Source organism: Bidens hawaiensis, unplaced genomic scaffold (assembly GCF_021521415.1).
Source record: "Bidens hawaiensis isolate Kalapana, Puna unplaced genomic scaffold, B.hawaiensis_p1.1 tig00001792_1, whole genome shotgun sequence".
NCBI lineage: Eukaryota > Viridiplantae > Streptophyta > Magnoliopsida > Asterales > Asteraceae > Bidens > Bidens hawaiensis.
In genome coordinates this window covers 1,182,859-1,196,600 of record NW_027491100.1, presented here as the reverse complement: position 1 = coordinate 1,196,600, position 13,742 = coordinate 1,182,859, and positions in this window count along the sequence as shown.

The window sequence follows — 13,742 nt, the reverse complement described above, 5'->3', positions numbered from 1 at the left end:
CTGGTTTGCCGGAAGACTGGCAACAATTTCTTGAAAAGGAGCGTGCTTATAATGAGAAAGCTACACGGGAGTGGGCCAGTCACCCACCTTGAATGTCACAAAAGTTTCAAAAAGGTGGTAATTGTACATTTTGTATATTTTAATTTTTAATTTGCATTATAATTTCTAGTTTGTTTGTTATTAGTGGTATTTTACTACCATCTTAGCAAAAACCAAGTGTGCGGAAATTCTTATGGATTTCTCTTCGACACTGTGTTGGGAACAACCCGGGTTTTTCATGGAAGGAAATAGAGTTTTACTTAGTAGTGTCTTTGTTTTTATTTTCTCAAAACCATATATTGGGGACAATGCATCCCAAGTGTGGGGATGAGGAAAATTATGTTTTATAAAAAACATTAAAAAAATCAGAAAAATTTAAAAAAAAATTAAAAAAAATGTGTTTAAAGAAACCGGAAAGTGGTAAGATGGCGGGGTGAAATTTTGGTCCCTTTTCATGGTCACAATTCCCTAAATAAAATGTGCCTAGTTGTTTAAAAAAAGGAGATTATGTAGTTTTCTAACCAATGTTAGCATGCTTTCGGTGTAATAACTTGCATAACACATTCGTTTACACTTGAGAATTGAGAAAGTATTGGTTGGTGAGATGGGTGATATTCTCCGATAGAACTTGTACAATTAGTGCATTTCGAGATCTTAGCTTGGCATAAGTGCAAAAGTGATAGAGGCACTTAGGTTAAGCCTCGTCTGAATGAGCGAGAGTGTGGGTACTGGGGGTTGGGGCCTCATACATTATACATATGAGGATGGTTATGTGAGCGGCGGGGGGTTGGTTCCTTTAGAAAACTTTATTGGGCCTATTCCGGTGTTATATTGCAAAACGATCCGACTTAATAGGTTTCTATGTAATTGTTTTAGTATTTATCAGTTAGATATGTGAAGCATTATGTTTATCATGCTGGTATGTAATGTCAAGTATTAAATTAGTTAAAAAAAAATTTTGTATTAGAGTTGCAATGTTTATGTATGCATAGTTCAAAGTATTATTTATTGAGTGAAAAAGAAAAGAAAAAAGAAAAGAAAAAAAAAAAAAAAAGAAAAGAAAAAAAGAAGTTAGTGATATTTATAGTTGTTTATTTTATTGTTTACTTAGTTTGTTTGTAATAAGTCGGATCGGATCGCTTGAGCTACTTTCAATATTCCCTTCCATACCTTTACACTTGGCCCCATTACAACCCGTTTAAGACCATCTTGATTTGTATTCATGTCAAATGCAATTACATAGGTAGAGATTTGATGATTGTACAAGCGTATGCGAGGAGAATTGATTAGATATGAAATGTATGGATGATCTCCAAGGAAAAGTTAATGTGTAAATGTATGTTATGTATAGGTAAAAATCGAAAGCATGTTAGGTTTGGTTAGAAATCTTCGGTTTAAATGGAACATCAAATGAACTAGTGCACCCGATAAAAATAAGGGAATAGGGTATGACTTGGGACCTTAACTGAACCGGATTTGTGGTAAGATTGGTGGATACAAGTTGAATTTAATAGAAGATTTGTGTTGAGATGTTGCTTGAGGGAAAGCAACGGGTAAGTGTGGCAATGTGACGGGTGGTCCATTGGACAACCCTTAAGTGTTATAAGACCGTTAATAACCATGCATACAATCGGTTTATTTTGTGGAATTAGTTGACTATGGTTACTCATATAATTGCAGGTAGGAGAAGATAGAGGATGTAATTACGAGAACGTGGGCGAAAACGGTGAAAAATACGAAGTTGAAACGAGAAAGTTATGACGAAAACAAGAAGGCCTTGTTAAAGGCCACCGTAGCTTACGGTGGGATCTGAAGAAAATGACACCGTATTTGAGTTTTAAGCCACCGTAGGCTTTTTAGAAGCCAACGTAAGCTAAGGTGGCCACCGTAGCTTACGATGGGACTGATGCTGAAACTTGTAACAGCCTTATAAACTCATTTTAGGGTTGGCTTTTGGCATCCCAATCATTATCTTTCATCTAAGGACGACCTAAGGGCGATTTGGAGGTGCCATAGCTTAATTTTGAGTGTGGTAATCATTAGAAACTCTATTTTGATTCGTATGCAAACTATAATCGAAGGGATAACGAACCGAATCATGCTCGGCTAAACTCCTTCGTGTTTTCCCTCAGATTGTAAGGTTTATTATGTTGTTTGGTTGATTGTTTAGACAATTTCTGAGATAATATTTGATCTTATTGATTTCGTTATTATGGTGTTTGTATATTGGTTGATAGATTGTTAGTTTATCGATTTTGTGTTCTAAACCGTCAGTTCTTGGTTTTGTAAGTAATCGAGATTAATCGGGAAGGATTTAGGGTTGGATAAACTAATTGGTTTGTGAGTGATCACCTTGCGTTGTATAATCCAAGTACTTGATCCTCAATTATCGCAATCGTTTACATAAACACGAACTTTGTCTATTGTTCATCTCAGTTAAACATCAACTGTAACAGTCACGGAAACCTGAAACCGAGGGAAGACATATTTTCTCATATTGATTAAAACTTGTTTATGTGCTTTAGTTTTTTTGTTTAAAACCAAACAACCAAATCTTTGAATTTATTTTCTGCGCTTAGAGTAATACAGTTTAATTATAAAGCTACTTAATAACGCACTTTCCACAAACTTCCTGTATTCGATACCCGCTTACTGCTATCTAATTAGTTGTATTCAGTTTATATTTGAGTGAGTCTTCGACATCACGTCAGATATACTACACAAAGCCTATCGAGGGGAACAACAAGTACAACAGGTAAAACTTCAAATACTTAGATGTGAATTTGATATATGTCGTATGAATGAAACCGAATCTATCGAAGAATACTTCAACCATATAACTTCAATAGTAAATCAGTTAAGAATGAATGAAGATAAGATTGACGAACAAAGAATTATAGAGAAGATTTTAAGAACTTTGACTTGGAAATGCGAGCCCGTTGTTGTTGCAATCGAAGAATCAAAGGATGTAACAACATTATCCTTGGAAGAACTTATGGGAATTCTACAATCCCATGAATTAAGAATAAAGCAATACGACACCCAACAGATTGACCAAGCCTTTCAGGTATAAAACCAAAAATCGAATGTGTATAACAATACATCAAGAGATCAAAGTTTTGTTCCCAATAGAGGCAAAGGAAGAGGACGAGGGGGTAGGTTCTCACCCCAAAACAGAAACCAAATTAGATGTTATAATTGTCAAAAGTTAGGCCACATTAGTAGGTCTTGCCCAATTAGAAACACCGAGGAAACAATAGAAAATATATTGATGCTTTAGAATGAAGACAAGGAAGATGACGAAGATACTATGTTTATGATATTTAACATGGAAGAGAACACAAACAAAATTTATTGGTATTTAGACAGTGGATGCAGTAATCATATGACTGGAAATAAATATACGTTTCTATCACTAAATGATTCATAAAGACGGGAGGTTAGGACAAGGGATGACAAGAAACTTGCAGTTCTAGGATGCGGAGAAGTAAGTATAAACTTTCACACTCTGTTCCCGAGTTTCATTTAAAGAGAGAAAAGAAAGGAAAGGAATTAAGAAAGAAAAGAAAGGAAAGGAGTTGATATTATCTTGTGTTCCATAGTTTAATGAAAAAGGAAGGAAAGTAAACATTTTAGGTGTTCCCTAGTTAGGAGGAAAACAAAAGAAAGTTAAAAATTTACCATAATATCCTTACGTAAAATTAAAATAAAAAATCCATTACTTTCCTTTCTCCATTTTACTCGTTTCTCTACGTATGGTTACACTCTCACCGTTACTGAAAGAAAAAAACCCAACCCAAACCAAATATCAATTTCCGTTACTGAGAAAAAACCCAACCCAAACAATGTCTCATTACCATGGAAAAAACCAAAATTAGATTAATAGATAATTGAACCAAAAAGGGATTATAATGAACATCTGCAGCATCCCATTCTCTCCATGAAATGTGGTTGGTTTGGATAACGTGGACTGTAACTTTATACCAAATAAACAAGATGAGGGAAATTAGGTAATTGTAACTTTTTCCTTTTCCTTTCTCTTTGTTTCTCTCCAATTTGGAAAGAAAACAAATACTATCATTTTTTTCCCTATTTTTTTTCCTTTCATTTCCTTTCCATTCAAAAAAACACTTTGGAACACCCTTTTTTTCATGATTCATCCCACTTTCTTTTCCTTTCTTTCCATATGTTAACTAGGGAACACAGTGTCAAGGAAATAAAAAGATAATACCCAATGTATTCTATGTTTAAGGATTAAAACATAATCTCTTGAGTGTGGGACTGTTAATTCAAAAGGGATATGAGGTGTACTTCATGAAAGATTGTTGCGAAATCAGAGATCAACAAGGTTACAACATAGCCAATGTTTGAATGACCGAAAATAAATATGTTTCCATCAAGCTTAGATCGTGATATTAATTTTTCTCTAAACTTCACCTTAAAGGATGACTCAATATTATGGCATCATCGATATAGACATGTCAATTATGACACATTAGTGGACATGAACAAGAAAGGGACGGTTAAAGGACTTCCATCATTTTATAGAAATGAACAAATTTGTGAAGGTTGTGTTAGGGGTAAACATGCAAGAAAAGCAATTCCAAAGAAAGCAACATGGCGTGCACAAAAGGTACTGGACATGGCTATTTCTGCTTACTTGAATGATATTTTTTATTTTGAGGCTAAACCTCGAAATGGTATTTATGAGATTGATGTTTAAACTAATAATAACGTATATCATCTGCCATCGATGATACTTTTCTATAGCATTTCTGACTTGGCCACATAAGCAAGGAAAGAGTTAAAAGACTCTTGCCTTTTAACTTGGCCAAGTCATTTAACTTGGCCACATAAGCAAGGCAAGAGTTAAAAGACTCCAATCCGAAGGGATTCTTGAATCCAGAGGACCGGACTCTTTTGACAATTGTGAATCTTGCTTAGCTGGCAAACTCGCCAAAGACTCGTTCACTTATAATAGTGAACGAGCAAGAGATCTGTTAACACTCATACATACTGATGTATGTGACCTTTCAGAACCATGTCTAGAAACCATGAAAGATACTTCGTTTCTTTTATCGACGATTATAGTCGATACGCTTATGTGTATCTTATGAAACACAAGCATGAAACTTTTGAAAAGTTCAAAGAGTTTCAAAACAAAGTGGAAAACCAACTTGGTAAAACCATTAAGATACTTCGATCAGATCGAGGTGGAGAGTATCTCAGCTCAGAGTTCATCACTCATCTAAAAGAGTGTGGAATTATGTGAGCGAGAGAAGGAATCAAACTTTGCTAAACATGGTTCATTCGATGATGTGTAGAACCAACTTGCCTCACTCCTTTTGGAGTTACTCCCTTATGGCCGCCGCCCGCATTGTCAATCTAGCTCCAACTAAGAAGGTAGACAAAACCCCATATGAGATATGGCATGGGCGAAAGCCTAATTTGTCTTTCCATAGCGTATGGGGATGTGATGCTTATGTCACAAGTGAGTCTGATGACAAACTTGATCCCCGCGGTGTAAAATTTGTTTTCGTCGGATACTATAACGAAAGCAGTTATTACTTCTTTCATTCTGATAGAAATACGATTTCTATCAAGAGGAAAGGCCACTTCCTTGAGAAGGAATTTCTCGATCGAGAAACCGGAAATAACATTGTCGAGCTTGAAGAGATTCGAGAACCACAAACAACCGCTGAGGAAGTTGGAGCGTTTGATTAACAAGTTGTTGTTTCTGATACATCAGACGTGAACACGTTCGTTCACAGAAGTAGTAGGACTCTCGTACCAAATTCTAGATACTTATGGCATCTAGATGGTCCCGAAGTCTTATTAGTAGCCGAGTCTGGCGACGAGCCTACTAACTACAAATCCGCTATCTTGGATCCGGAATCCGAAAAATGGCGAGATGCCATGAAAGCCGAGATTCAATCTATGCATGATAACCAAGTTTGGAACTTGGTTGAGCTACCCCGATAGTCTGAAAGTCGGGAGCAAATGGATTTTCAAGAGAAAAATCGACATGCATGGAAATGTGCAAACTTATAAAGCACGGCTAGTCGCGAAAGGTTTTACTCAAACTCAAGGTGTTGACTATGATGAAACCTTCTCGCCCGTTGCTATGACTAAGTCAATAAGGATATTACTTGCCATTGCTGCATACTATGACTATGAGATATGGAAAATGGATGTCAAAACCACTTTCCTTAATGGGCATCTTTATGAAGATGTCTATATGGTTCAGCCTGAAGGTTTTGTCGATACAAAATATCCTAATGGGGTTTGCAAATTGAATAAGTCCATTTATGGACTTAAGCAAACATCTCGAAGCTGGAATCTTCACTTTGATGAGAAAATCAAAGAGTTTGGTTTTATCAAAAATGAAGATGAGCCTTGTGTTTACATAAAGGCTATTGGGAGCACTATATCATTCCTCATCTTGTATGTGCATGATATACAGATCAATGGAAACAACATTCCTATGCTTGAGGAAGTTAAGCACTAGTTGGAATCTTGTTTTGCAATGAAAGATATTGGAGAAGTCGCATATATTCTGGAAATAAAGATCTATTGAGATAGATCTAAGTGGATTCTAGGGCTAAGTCAAAGTACTTACATAAATAAAGTGATGGCACGCTTCTCAATGAAAACTCCAAGAAAGGAGTTGTTCCAATGACTACAGGAATCATGTTAAGCAAATCACAATCTCCGGCTATGGAATTTGAATCTAAGCGTATGTAAGCAATTCCATATGCTTCTGCGGTTGGCTCTATCAAGTATGCTATGTTGTGTATTAGACCTGACATCACGTATGCCTTGAGCATGACCAGTCATTTTCAACAGAGTCCTGGCATTGCCCATTGGACTGCTGTGAAGAACATTCTAAGGTACTTGAATAGGACCAAAGCTATGTTCTTGGTGTTTGGGGGAGTGGAAGAGGAGCTCACTGTAAGGTGTTGCACTGATGCTAGCTTCCAGACTCACCGAGATGATTCTCGCTCACATTCAGGTTTCGTTTTCACTCTCAATGGAGGAGCTATTTATTGGAAGAGCTCCAAGAAGAGTGTAGTGGCGTATTCTACCACCGAATCCGAATATATAGATGCATCAGATGCTGCTAAGGAGGCTGCTTGGATAAAGAAGTTCATCACCGATCTCGATGTGGTTCCGAGTATTCACAAACCAATCAAGGTGTTCTGTGATAACACAGGTGCTATTGCTCAAGCCAAAGAGCCAATGTCTCATCACAAAACCAAGCATATTCTAAGGAAGTTCTATCATATTCGGGAAATATTGGAATGAGGTGACATCGTGATAAGCAAAGTTGACACAGATTAAAATCTAGCTGACCCGTTTACTAAGCCGATGACTCAGGACAAGCATGATCAGCATAGAGATGCTATCAGGCTTAGACTTACCAGTGATTTATTTTGATTTAGTATTTGGATGTCTGAACGATTAATCATCTGTACTTCTCAGTTCACTTTTGATTTAATGGTTAAATGCAAACGTAGAATAATACAGCTGTGTTCATTTTAATACGTTTAATCCGTGAATATTGTAATATTCTAAATTATCCATAGAAGGTCAGACTCATGGGAACGATGCTGAATTAAGACTATTCTGAATTTGGACTCAAGTAGTTGACTTCCAAACTCACAGACCTCATTGTGAATGACGTTGGATGTAACTCGCATCAAATCATCTTCATGGATCTTAATCATAAGATGTTTTGATAATAGTATGCTCATTTAGTATCCTTAGACCTGAGATACATATTAGAACTTTCGTTTACCGAGGAATATTCTTTGATCATGTTAACTGCTATTGCGTAACTGCCAGCCATAAAGGCATTGATTGGGAATGTTCTGGAGTTTAGTGGGAGTTGTATGTAATCAAGATGAGATTCTGTACTCTTACAATAAAATGTAACAGTTAGACATATTGGCACCTTCATTGATTCAAACTTGGAAAAGTGTGAGGCGTCACCTAAACTTACTGTGTGTTTGATTGAACCACTTTGACTCTATATCGAGAACTACAATAATTGAACACTATATGAGATTGATTTGATCCATGTCTCATTGATCAATTGATGTCTTATATAGAAATGATAGATGACAACGATTGCTATAAGTTCATTATCTTGCAATAATGTATCCCAAGATATTTTGGTTATGAATTCAAAAATGTCATATTTGGTTGGGGACAACTATGTGTAGCTAGAACGCCTCTAATTGTCAGTGTTGTTATACTTGACCCAATTCTGTCCAAGTGGGAGACTGTTGGAATATGTGGCCGGTTCAGGTCAAGTCAACGCGGACCGACCCGAATATGACCCGATATGAGTTACACGGGGGATAACGAATCTTATGCTCACTTAATCGTTAACTGGGCCGACACAATCAATTAAAATGATAAGTTGGTGGATTAGGCTTTGGTTTGATAATTGGGCTTAAATCCCAATGGGGTTTAAATGGTTAAACCATAATATTATTCCTATAAATAGATTAATATCTATTTCATAAATAATATACAACTTACCAAAAAACCCTAAGACACCTCCACCACCTCCGGCCGAAATCCGGCGCCGAATTCCGCGGGTCGTTTTTCCGGTCAGCCGGAATTCCGGCCGTAGCTATTTTGCGGCAACCAAAGTTGTGGTATTCCTTGGTTATTGCTTTAGTTGTTGTGTCTTGATCATAGCCACAGCCTAGACCCAACTACACCACCGGTCGCCACCTAAGGTGTTCATTTCCGGCAGCCCAATTTTCCGGCGAACCCTCTCGTCACAGGATCTGCGCTACAGCCATTTATTGCAGCTGCCAGAAGTTGTTGCAACTGTCGGTTGTTATTGTTGAGCTTTATTGTTCACTATAGCCACCACCATAGACCACCCCGTGCCGCCGCCACCGGTTGCGTCGTCACCGGAGCTTCCCGTTGGTCGTTTGATTGTGTCATACTCCAAGCCCGATTCGTTAGACCTCGATGTTTCTTCCCGGTTTTGATAACCGAGGTATAAAATCATCAAACTTTAATCTATGGTTGTGTTTTATATTAATCGTACTCGTATATTGTTGTAACCGGATCCGAGTTGGGGTTTCGGTTCGTTGGTTCGTTTTTACTCGTTAATATCCGCTGCGTTTTGGTTCGTTTACACATGTATATTAATATTGATTAATATTTATAAAACGAAATATATAATAAACGGGTTAAAATAGTTTTGACCATTTTCGTTCTGAACCACCGTTAAAACCCAACAAAAACAAGGGGGTTGAAACCTGTGAGGATTTAATCCATAAAGAGTGAACATGTGTGATTCAAATTCAAGAAGCATCAACCTGTGTGGATTAGATAAGAACCTATGTAGGCTCATATCGAAGAAAAAGGAATAACATTATTGGTTAAACGAAAAAGGACATCCAAAGGAAGAACATAATTCTGGGATAATGGTGTCATACAACAATGGATTGCAAGTTCCATTACTGATACTAAACGGTAAGAATTATTATCATTGGAGCGTAAAGATGTAGGTACTACTTCAATCAGAAGATTTATGGAGTATTGTTCAAGAAGGGTATGAAGAATCTGACTCGTCAACAAAGAGAAACAGATCAAAAGAAGTAAAGGACAAGAAAGCATTATTTCTTATTTACCAAACGGTAGAAGATGTTATCTTCGAAAGGATTTTGATGGTAAAATCTTCAAAGGAAGAAGGGGAGACATTACACAAAACATACAAAGGAGATGATAAAGTCAAGAATGTAAAATTACAAACTTTAAGATGTGAATTCGACAACCTTCTAATGAAAGAAACTGAAACTGTTGAAGACTATTACAACCGAGTAGTCTTAGTTACAAATCAACTAAGATTGAACGGGGAAATCATTGATGATCGAAAGACCATTGAGGAAATCTTAAGAAGTTTAACAAGAAAGTTTGAATGTGTGGTGGTAGCAATTGAGGAATCCAAAGATATTGCCACATTCTCATTAGAAAACTTAATTGGAACATTACAATCACATGAGCTAAGGATGGGACAATATGAAGAACCTTCTATTGACAATAACTTCCAACTAATATCATCAACAGATAGGATTCAAAGAAAAGAAGGAAAATGGATCAACTCAAAGATTCAAAACTCATAAGAAGCCACCGTCTCAATATAAATGTTATAAATGTCGAAGATACTGCCATCTTAGCAAAACATGTGACGTGAAGCCAGAAGATTATTTGTCAAAGGAAGCTAACAAGAAGATATGATAGAATGAAGTCTAGATTACGGGGGAATGTTAAATTATATTAATCTAGAGTTAGGATATTTGTATTATTATGTTTATTATGTTTATTATTATAAGTTAGAATTAAAGGGACAGTTATCTCCACCGCCTCCTACAAAACCTATATATATATACTTGGAGATCTGTAAAATATACTTTTACCAAGTTATTCCATATACGATCATTTAACCAATTCATCATTTGTTCTGTATTGTGTTGTGTTTATGATATTTAACATGGAAGAGAACACAAACGAAATATGTTGGTATTTAGACAGTGGATGCAGTAATCATACGACTGGAAATAAAATTGTGTTTCTATCACTAAATGATTCAGAAAGACGGGAGGTTAGGACAAAGGATGACAAGAAACTTGCAGTTCTAGGATGCGGAGAAGTACGTATAAACTTTCAAGGAAAGAAAAAAAAAGATAATACCCAATGTATTCTATGTTCAAGGATTAAAACATAATCTCTTGAGGGTGAGACAGTTAATTAGAAAGGGATATGAGGTTTACTTCATGAAAGATTGTTGCAAAATCAGTGAGCAACAAGGTTACAACATAGCCAATGTTAGAATGACCAAATATAAATATGTTTCCATTAAGCTTAGATCGTGATATTAATTTTATCTAAACTTCACTGTAAAGGATGACTAAATATTATGGCATCATCGATATGGACATGTCAATTATGACACATTAGTGGATATGAGCAAGAAAGGGATGGTTAAAGGACTTCCATCAGTATATAGAAATGAACAAATTTGCGAAGGTTGTGTTAGGGGTAAACATGCAAGATAAGCAATTCCGAAGAAAGCAACATGGCGTGCACAAAAGGTACGGGACATAATTCACTCCGACATATGTGGTCCAATGAGAACCCAAACCATAGGTGGGTGTAAGTATTTCCAAACTTTCATAGATGATCATTCAAGGAAATGTTGGATCTACTTTCTAAAAGAAAAATCTCAAGCACTATATTACTTCAAGCTATTTAAAAGTCGAGTTGAAAATCAAAGTGAAAGGAAAATAAAAGGTCTTAGAACAGATAGGGGAGGTGAATATAGTAGTCATGAATTTCAAACCTTCTTAAATGATCACGTAATACACCAATTAACTACAAGTTACACACCGCAACAAAATGGGGTGGCAAAACGAAAGAATTTAACAATAATGGAAATGTGTAGAAGCATGCTGAAATCAAAGAACTTGCCCAATCACTATTGGGGAGAGGCCATTGCATGTGATGTATACATATTGAACAGGACTACATCCAAAAGTATACCTAATGTTACTCCTCAAGAAGTATGGTCAAGAATGAAACCAAACATAAGGCATCTTAGAGTTTTTGGAAGTTTAGCTTACGCTCATATTCCATAACAAAAGAGAGGAAAATTGGATGACAAAATAGAAAAAATGATTTTTGTTGGGTATAGTGAAAATACATATTATATAAGACTTCAATATATAGTAAAAGCTAAACATTCTAGAAGCCTGATCCCATTGAAGTTAAACGCGCATCCCGAAGCTCTCGTTTCGTGTCAGGTTTTCTCGTCGGCTGTAATTATTAACTTGACCATAAAACATATAACTGGTTTCGTAATTTGATATCGCAAGTCATAACTTTTTGGCCTTACAATCACCCCTTGAATTATGATATCAAAACATCGTCGAACCATGTCTCGCATCTTCTCGAATCAACCCAACAAAGTCGAAGCCTCTACAATCACCCACTAAAGGTGTGATCCACCGGGGATAACGATGAAATGAACAAAGCTTGTTATTTCCTCTTTAAGTCCAAATTCATATCCAATTTGTTCAAAGTTTCTCAACTTCTCGAACGCCTCGAAAATAACATAGAAATAACATACTTTGAATGAGGTACGATAATGATGACAACACGAACAAATATTGACTTTCTTCAGTTTGGTCAACCTCTAAAAATAATTATTTCGGCTTGAACCGGCTCCAAAAGGCCTAGACAAAGTAGATAAAATCAGTGGGTTCACAAATTTGATAACAAAATCCAGCCCAAAGCATAATCCACTTCATTTTAACCAAGACCAACCAAGCGCAATAGCAGCCCAAGCCCAAACCAATTTCCTTCTTCCATATTAGGGCACAAAACAACAAACAACAAAAAAATATGGCAGCAGCCACACAACACAGCCGCCATTCCAGTGACGGCTGGTAAACCATCGAAAAGCCGCTCCCGTCACTGGAGCACCACCACCTCCATGCGATTCTACCATCCCATCACGTAACCACCTCCGCTGTCGTTGTTTTTCTTTCTCACTCCATATCGGGACATCTCTCCACCGCACCAGCCACTATTCGCCATATACCCAATCACCGGTGACCGCCTTGCCTGAAAATTGAGTTTTGGTACTGGCTGCCAAAAAAACATTACTCCGGCCACCCATTATTCACACGTCGTACTCCACTACTACATCCACGTCCACCTTCATCTAGACACCATCACAGCCGTGATTCCAACGACAAAAAAACGCGCCGGTGACCTTGAATTTTTGCCAGAAAAACGTAACGTTGGCCACCCTATCCTTCATCTTCAACACCATCATCACACACCACTACTGCCACCACTCTACTTCACGGACATCACTTCTTTCTTCATTTTTTTTCGCCGAAATTCAACATAACTTTCATCACCAACTTTAAACAGGCTGAAAATCCATATTTCACGCATGATTATTTCCAACTTTATTTCCAATATCTTCAAACTTTATTTTCTAAACTTCAACGGAATTAACGTTTCCGCTCTGGTAATAGCGGAAATAGAACCCGAATATGAAGAGCAAAGTTGAATCATAAGATTCGACCCACTCTGATACCAATTGTAGGTCCCAAAACGACCACACGAACGGTTTTCCTCTTGACACGGTTGTCAAGACAGGTGCAGTAAATCAAATGACCGAACATAAATAAAAAGATAAGATAGATGAACGATCTCGTTGTCGTTTTAAAGATTTATCACATAAACAAAGAACCGACCCACCCAAGGTGAGATCCCCTTGGGTGGTGATTTACATCTTACAAAACACACAAATACATATTACATAAGACTTCAATATATAGTAAAAGATAAATATTCTAGAAGCCTTATCCCATTAAAGTTAAACGCGCGTCCCGAAGCTCTCGTTTTATGTCTGGTTTTCTCGTTGGCAGCAATTATTAACTTGACCATAAAACATATAATGGGTTTCGTAATTTGATATCGCAAATCATAACTTTTTGGTCATACAGGATGATGATAGCAATGAACTAGACACAACTGAAAGTTTAGTCAATAGCAGTTCGTCAATAGGGGAGAATAATAACCGACCTCTGACTACTGGAATCGAAAATACTCTAGATGCCACAGCCAGTATTGATGATCTACCAATAAAAGAAAGGGCACTT